Below are 6,676 nucleotides of genomic sequence, written 5' to 3'. Positions count from 1 at the left end.
GTGAGCCAAAATTAATTTCTCCCCCTTTAAATTGTGGTTGTCCAGCAATGGAAAAGCTAACTAATACAGAAAATTTGTGTTAGAAGTGAAGTTGTATCTGACCATATAATTTAGAAGCCTTTGCAACTGGTTTGTGAAAGGAATTTGGAAAGGTTTGAGATGTAGGCTAAAGAAGCCTTAGAATGCTGTGAGAAGAACACGATGGGTGGTTTCTGGTTGGAGCTTGGAAGACCAGAAAGCTGATAAAAATGCTTACAGTAAAAACCAGGCTAGGAGCTTCAGTTGGGAACAAGGACTCCCTTGGAAATTGTTTTTGTTTTTGTTTTGGTATGGGGCATCGAACTCGGGTTCTTGCATTTGCAGGCAGGCAGCGGAACCACTGAGCTAAATCCCTGGCCCTCCATTGGAAATTGTACTAGAGACTATGTGTGTTACACTTTAGCAGAAAATATGTTTATATCTTGCCCATATCCCAATACTATGCAACAGATTAAGGGTGGTGGGCTAATTGAACTGGTAGAGGAAATTTCAAAGCAGCTCAACAGGCTGTGGCATGGGTACTGCTGGCCACTTTTATCCAGATTTACAGTGAGAATTGGGGACAAAAAGCAGGGCAGACAATTTTGAAAAACTTAATTTTAGACCCAGAAGGAACCATATGTGAAGTTGAGATAAAGACGGTGTGGTGGCTGAAGAGATTGGTACCATTAAAAAGAAACCAACTACTTTGCACAAGAAGGAGAAAGATGTCTTGAGAGCATGTAAGAAATCAGCAAGACTCCATCCATCAAAGTTTCAAGGATGTAAGAACATTAACATTTCATTTGAGAAGAGACTCCTTGGGACACCTGCTTGAGAATGGCCTCCTAGAGATTGGTATTCCAGTACTCATTTCACCATGCTCAGGCATCTAGGCACTCAGAGGTGGCTGAAGCCATGGTCCAAGGGGACCCAACTACTTCTCCCACTGATAGCAGACTTTGACAGCATTCAGGTGATGGTGGTTTTACCAGCATGAGAATACAAGCATTGTAGGTTCAGGGAGGCTTCCATCCAGATTTCAGAGGGAGGCCTAGGAGGCCAGGCAAGGAGTTCCTGAAAGGGCAGTTCATGAAGCTGTGGAAATAAAGCCAAAGGTAGAGTGGAGACCCCAGGAAATTGATGATGCCAGTGCATGAAATGTCTCCCAAGGAAATCTGCAAGGTATGAGTGGAATCAACCCAAGAGAGAAACCATGTGGGCTGCAACTGGGAAAGCTATAGGAATGAGGCTGCTCAAGTCCTTTGGAACTCACATTTTGCCACTGTGTGCTCTGGATGCTGGGTATGGAGCTAAAGTACTTAATATTTGCCCTGTTGGGTTTTGGTCTTGCTTTGGTTTGATTGTTTTCTATCCTTCTATTCCTCTCTTTTGGAATAGGGATATTTACCCTGTGCCACTGTACCTTGGCATTACGTAACCTGTTTTTATTTGTACAGGGTTCACAGCCAAGAGTTTGCCTTGAGTCCCAGAAAAGATGTAGACTTAGACTTTTGAAAAATGTTGGAACAGTTACAACTTTGGAGAAGGTATTGTTGCATTTCTAGTGTAATGCATGATAGTTGTAATATGTTAGGCGGAAATGTGAACTTGCTATTGTCTATTTGGAGATTAAGTGTGGCTTAAGAAAATGTGTTTGAATATAAAGCTGAAAAGAGGTGAGATGTGGTGGTTAGGGTGTAGTGACAATTTGATTGGCTTTGGAAACCACCCAGAGGATTTGTAGAACACACTTCTGGGCGTGCCTGGGTGGGATAAATGGTCCTGAGGGTCAATATCCAGTCCCTTGGCTCTTCTTCTCTAACACTGTTCCCCTGCTCTGCTTCCCAGTCTCCATGAATTAAGCAGCTTTCCTCCACCATGTCCTTCTATCATGATATTTCTGCCTTGGAGCCAGCTGCCCATAGGCTAAATCCTTTTAAAATGGGAAAATTAAATTTCTCCTCCTTTAAGTTGTGAGTGTTGGGTATCATGTCCAGCGATGGGAAAACTGACTAGTACACCTCCCTCTGTCGCACCTGTCCTTTCCGCCTCATTTGGTCAAAACTGGAACCCTCATTTGGACTTTCTGCTCATCTTATTTACTCCTATTTGATTCCCTTACTTGAATATGGATTAAGGGCTGACATATGACTGTTTTGTGGTTTCCATCTTGCACTGTGCTTATCACAGTGCCTTGCACATAGTAGGAATTCCACGGCATTTGGTGATTTGAATGACAAAAATTTGGATGTCTTATGAGTTTGAGGCTGTAAAGTAAAGGGGTCAAGAGTGCAGAGAACACAGAGACTATTGAGAGATGAATTGGAGTTTGAGAGAGAGAGGGGTTGTCAAGGATGCTGTGAGGGGTAGAATTGGGAGAAGAAGTGTTGGCAGGATGTAGTCTGAACACCCTTGAAAATCCCAGGAGAAATCCAGACCTGGCATTATCTCATTATCATATTAAAGGGCTTGAGTCCAGGATGACTGCCCTTTGTTGACAGATACTTGTTTGATCTTATGAAGGAATGTGGGGAGAGAAGTTTCCTGTGGCTTCCTGTGAAATTGCTTTGCATTTCACAGAGAAAGCTCTCTAAATTACAAATGAGAAATGAATGTGAAATGATTAACTGCCCTAGATTCTATAAAAAAAAAAAAGAGGCAAAATAGCTTGAGTAACCATTTAACCATCGGAGACAGCCACCATAAAGGCAAATGATAAAAGAGCCAAGGGACCCCAGGCTCCCTCCACAGACCCCAAATTCATCCTGCTGACCAAGAAGGTGGGTCATTTTCAGGAGTTTAAAATTCACATGCCTGAACCAGAGAGAGGAAGGGAATTCTTCTACTCTAATCTGCTTTAAAAAAAACTTTATACAAAATACTGAATAGTTTCTCTAGTGTGAGAAACTGAAAGTGTAAATAAGGACTAAAAGGTATAATAGATGTGTAATAGGAGGAAAGGGGGCAAAGGGGAAGGGGAAGTGGGAGGGGTAGGGGAAAGGAAAGAAGGGAATGGAATTAATATGAGAAAATGGAAAAATGGAAACAAAGTCTTTGTAAATAGGGAGGGATGGAGGGGTTGAAGGGAGGGCAGGGGAATGGGGAAAAAATAAGAACCAAGAGAGTATGTAAAGGTGCAAATTTCCAATGATGAATGTCATTATACTGTATACCTAAACTGTACCAATAAAATTAATTTTAAAACCTTTACAAAAGAGGAGCTTTGGAACCCGGAAGTTGTACAGTAATTTCTCCTAAGATTCCTTTTCTTTAAGCCATAAAGCATAGATGATTGGAAAGCTTCTATCAACTCCCTGTTTTAGAGAAAAGAAAACGAAGAGCAGGGCTATAGAAAATGGATGGTTAAGACTTTATCGACCAGTGGCTTTAACAGCCGAGGGGATGATTCATGTGTATAACAAACGTTGTGAATGGGGAAGCTCACTGACATACCCAAAGACACAGGTTTGGATATGTTGCACCTGTCCACCGTGTCATCAAAAGCCAGCCTTGGAATCTCAAAGATCCCTATGAGCCCTATGTGGAACAGTCACAAATCCATGCAAAAAGAGATCATCTGTCTTTTCCTGGAAACTTTTTAAAAAAGATTCTGGGCTGGGGGTGTAGCTCAGCAGCACAGTGCCTGCCTGGCAAGTGCGAGGTCCTGAGTTTGATCCCCAGTACCAAAAATAAATAAATAAATGAAATTTCCCACCAGGTTGGTGGGGCACACCTGCAATCCCAAGGAGGCTGAGGCAGTGGAATCATGAGTTCAAGGTCAGCCTGGGCAACCTAGTGAGATGCTGTCTCAAAATAAAAAAGAGGGTGACTGGGGATATAGTTCAGTGGTAGAGCACTTTCCTAGTATATGCAAAGCCCTACGTTCAGTCCCCTGGGGGGAGGCAGGAAAATTGTTCCCAGAGGCCCTACAATCATAGACTTATCAGTGATCAGACAAGTTCCATGTATCCATCCTAAATAAAAAACTGGCTTGACTGGCTGACATCAATCAAGGGGCTGTCACTGAGTAGGGCTGTCACCTGCTGGGATCCAAGGTGGTCCCCACAAAGTGAAGATGGAGACCCATCCACCCATCCATCCACAGAGTAGGTAGTAGGTTCAAAGTCTCATATCACAGAAAAGCATTTTGAGACAGGTCAGTGAGAGGCATAGTTTCTTAGACAGAGTTAAGGAAGTATTCAGAGAAAATAAGACTACAGATGCTCAAGAGAGAGGTGCACTGTGGCCTGAGGCTGGCAGTATTTATGTGCTCCTGGGTGGAGGTGTCCTCAAGATGGATAGTCTAGGAGACCTAGGACATGTATTCCTAGTGTCTGTCAGGTTATCGTTGGTGGGCTAGATTAGTGGAACCAAATGTACTGAGCTTGCGGTTCTGCAAACATCAAAGAATGAAGTCACGAGCCAAAAAAAGGAGGTTAGGGGAATTTTACTGGAAATAATAATAAGAAAAGTAGCTGGTGGATTTACAAGAGGGGTCCAGAGAGGTTGGCCATATGACCTCTCAATCTAGAGCTGAAGGATTGCTCAATTGTTTAGTGGCCATCTATCACCGGTGGCTCTCTGGATAAAAAGTGACCAATTGGAATTCAGACTTCAACCCAGTTATTCAACATGTAGGTTTTAAAGGAAATTTGGATTTTTAAAGGATTAAAGAAACCTGTTTCTTTTGCATTTTAACTTCTTCAAAACTTAGGAATTTAGTAGGGAATGGCTGCACTTCGGAAGGGGCTGCATTCCATGTTGCCTGAAGAAGTTTATTCTTGATCCAGAGTCCTAGTTCATTGTTTATTCTTGTTTGAATTCCCATCAGTATGACTGATCACCCAACTCTATCTCAGGCTCTTCCCTAGCTACCTATCTCATTCATAAGCTAATTAAATAAACTATTTTTGACACTAAAATACAAACCATTTGGATGTACTTGAAGTTTAAAACTATGGTAACTAATTAATAATTTTGTTTTCTTGAGGGTGGAAGTCTGTAGAATTTGTGAATCTATAGCATCAGAGGGAAAAAAAAATGCAGGCTCAGTTTGTAGGTAAAAAGCACAGGCCCAATTTATAGGCTTATTGTAATTTTCAGACTCCTGGGAATTTTTTGGAAAAATTTTCCTGGAAGGGAAAAAAGGCACTGTACCCTTGGGTAACTTTGTGTCCTGAAGCTATATTTTCCTTAACGTAGAATTTTAAAATTAAAATTATCCTTGCTGGGCTTGCTGGTGCACTGAGCCTGAGGCAGGATTGGCATGAGTTCGAGGCCAGCCTGTGCTAATAGTGAGTTTGCGGCCAGCCTGCATCACATAATGAGACCTTGTCTCACGCCCTCCACCATAATAAATAAATAAATAATAAAATAAAATAAAAATTTTCTTGTCTCCCTTCTACCTATCTTTATTTCTTCTGTCCTACCTCAGGGCCACTGGAAGTCAGGGTTCCTGAAAGAGCAGAGTTTCTTTTAGGAAGAAAGGGTAGAGTGGAGGTGGGGAATCTCTCATCTTTAAGCAGTTGATTTTTGGGCTATGCTCTGGCTTTGCTTTCTCATGACTCAATATTTTAATCTATTTATTAATCAATAATAGCTTTTCCCCTCTAAGAAATTTCAGGTGTTCTTCATTGTATTTCAGTATTTTGTGGGATGGTTTTATTATGGTAGAAAGAACACAGGCTTTGGGATCAGAAGAATTGGGTTCATATATTTTGGTGCTGTACAAAGCAGTGCATGTACTGGTAGGAAAGTCTCCCGATCACCCTAAACTCTGTTTCTTCATCGGCAACATAGGGATAGCAAATCCCCATGTGAATATTAAGAAACATGAAGTACACAAAGTATGTAAAGAATGCACTATGGTGCCTGGAATAGAATAGATACCCTTCCTGTAAAGTTCATGTATCTTTGAAATGGTGGCAGTACCCTGTGGACAAGGTGCTTATTAATTTGCTAGTGGGTTTGACATAGGCGATTAGGGCATGGCAAAACTGGCTGGGGAAGTAGGTGTGACCTGTTAATCACAAGATCCCAAAACACATGCACAGAACAGATCCCAAAGCCCTACACAGGGACTTCTTGCCAGAACTCGCAGATTTTCAACAGGATGGCCTAGATCTGATATCAGCCTGAGGCATGGGATCCCAGCACCGCCTCTCAGGACCCACATGTGGAAGTTCTCATGGGTTTCCTTGAGATTTAGTCAGCATAAAAGGACACAGACACCAAGAAGAGCTTGCTATTGTGGCTTTCCTTACAATATCCTGCCCTGCTTCCTCTAGGGTCTGCTTTTATCTTACTTTTTCCTCTTTTACCCAGCCCAGCCTTGCACTGCAGAGCCAGTTTTTCCCTCACTCTTTGTGCTACTTACTTTTCTCTTGCTGCTCAGACAAAATACCTCACATCCAAAGGTAAAAGGGAAAGGGTTTATTTGGCTTAGAGTTCTTACAGTTCATAGAGGTTTCAGTCCATAATTGGCTGGCTCCAAGGCAGGGATGGCAAACAGCCACTGCAGAGGAGAAACAACATGGTTCAGACAAGGTCACAAAGGCAACAAGGGAACCTTAAGAATGGCTCCCTGCCCCTTTTATTTTATTCAGACTACTTAGGGCAGGTAGCACTCACTCCCTTAATCCTAGTGCCCTTGAGC

At 42.2% G+C, this 6,676-nt stretch overlaps 1 protein-coding gene across 2 annotated transcripts in view; it reads left to right on the top strand.

Moving 5' to 3' along the window:
- Positions 1-6,676, top strand: part of Lrguk (leucine rich repeats and guanylate kinase domain containing) — a 137,070-nt gene that overhangs the window by 28,309 nt on the left and 102,085 nt on the right. The window lies entirely within an intron of this gene.

The sequence above is a fragment of the Heterocephalus glaber genome, unplaced genomic scaffold, assembly GCF_053883595.1.
Source record: "Heterocephalus glaber isolate CG9 unplaced genomic scaffold, H.glaber_assembly_v1.0 deba00000546, whole genome shotgun sequence".
NCBI lineage: Eukaryota > Metazoa > Chordata > Mammalia > Rodentia > Bathyergidae > Heterocephalus > Heterocephalus glaber.
The sequence above is the reverse complement of the archived record's forward strand: the minus strand, read 5'-3'. Positions and strand labels throughout refer to the sequence as shown.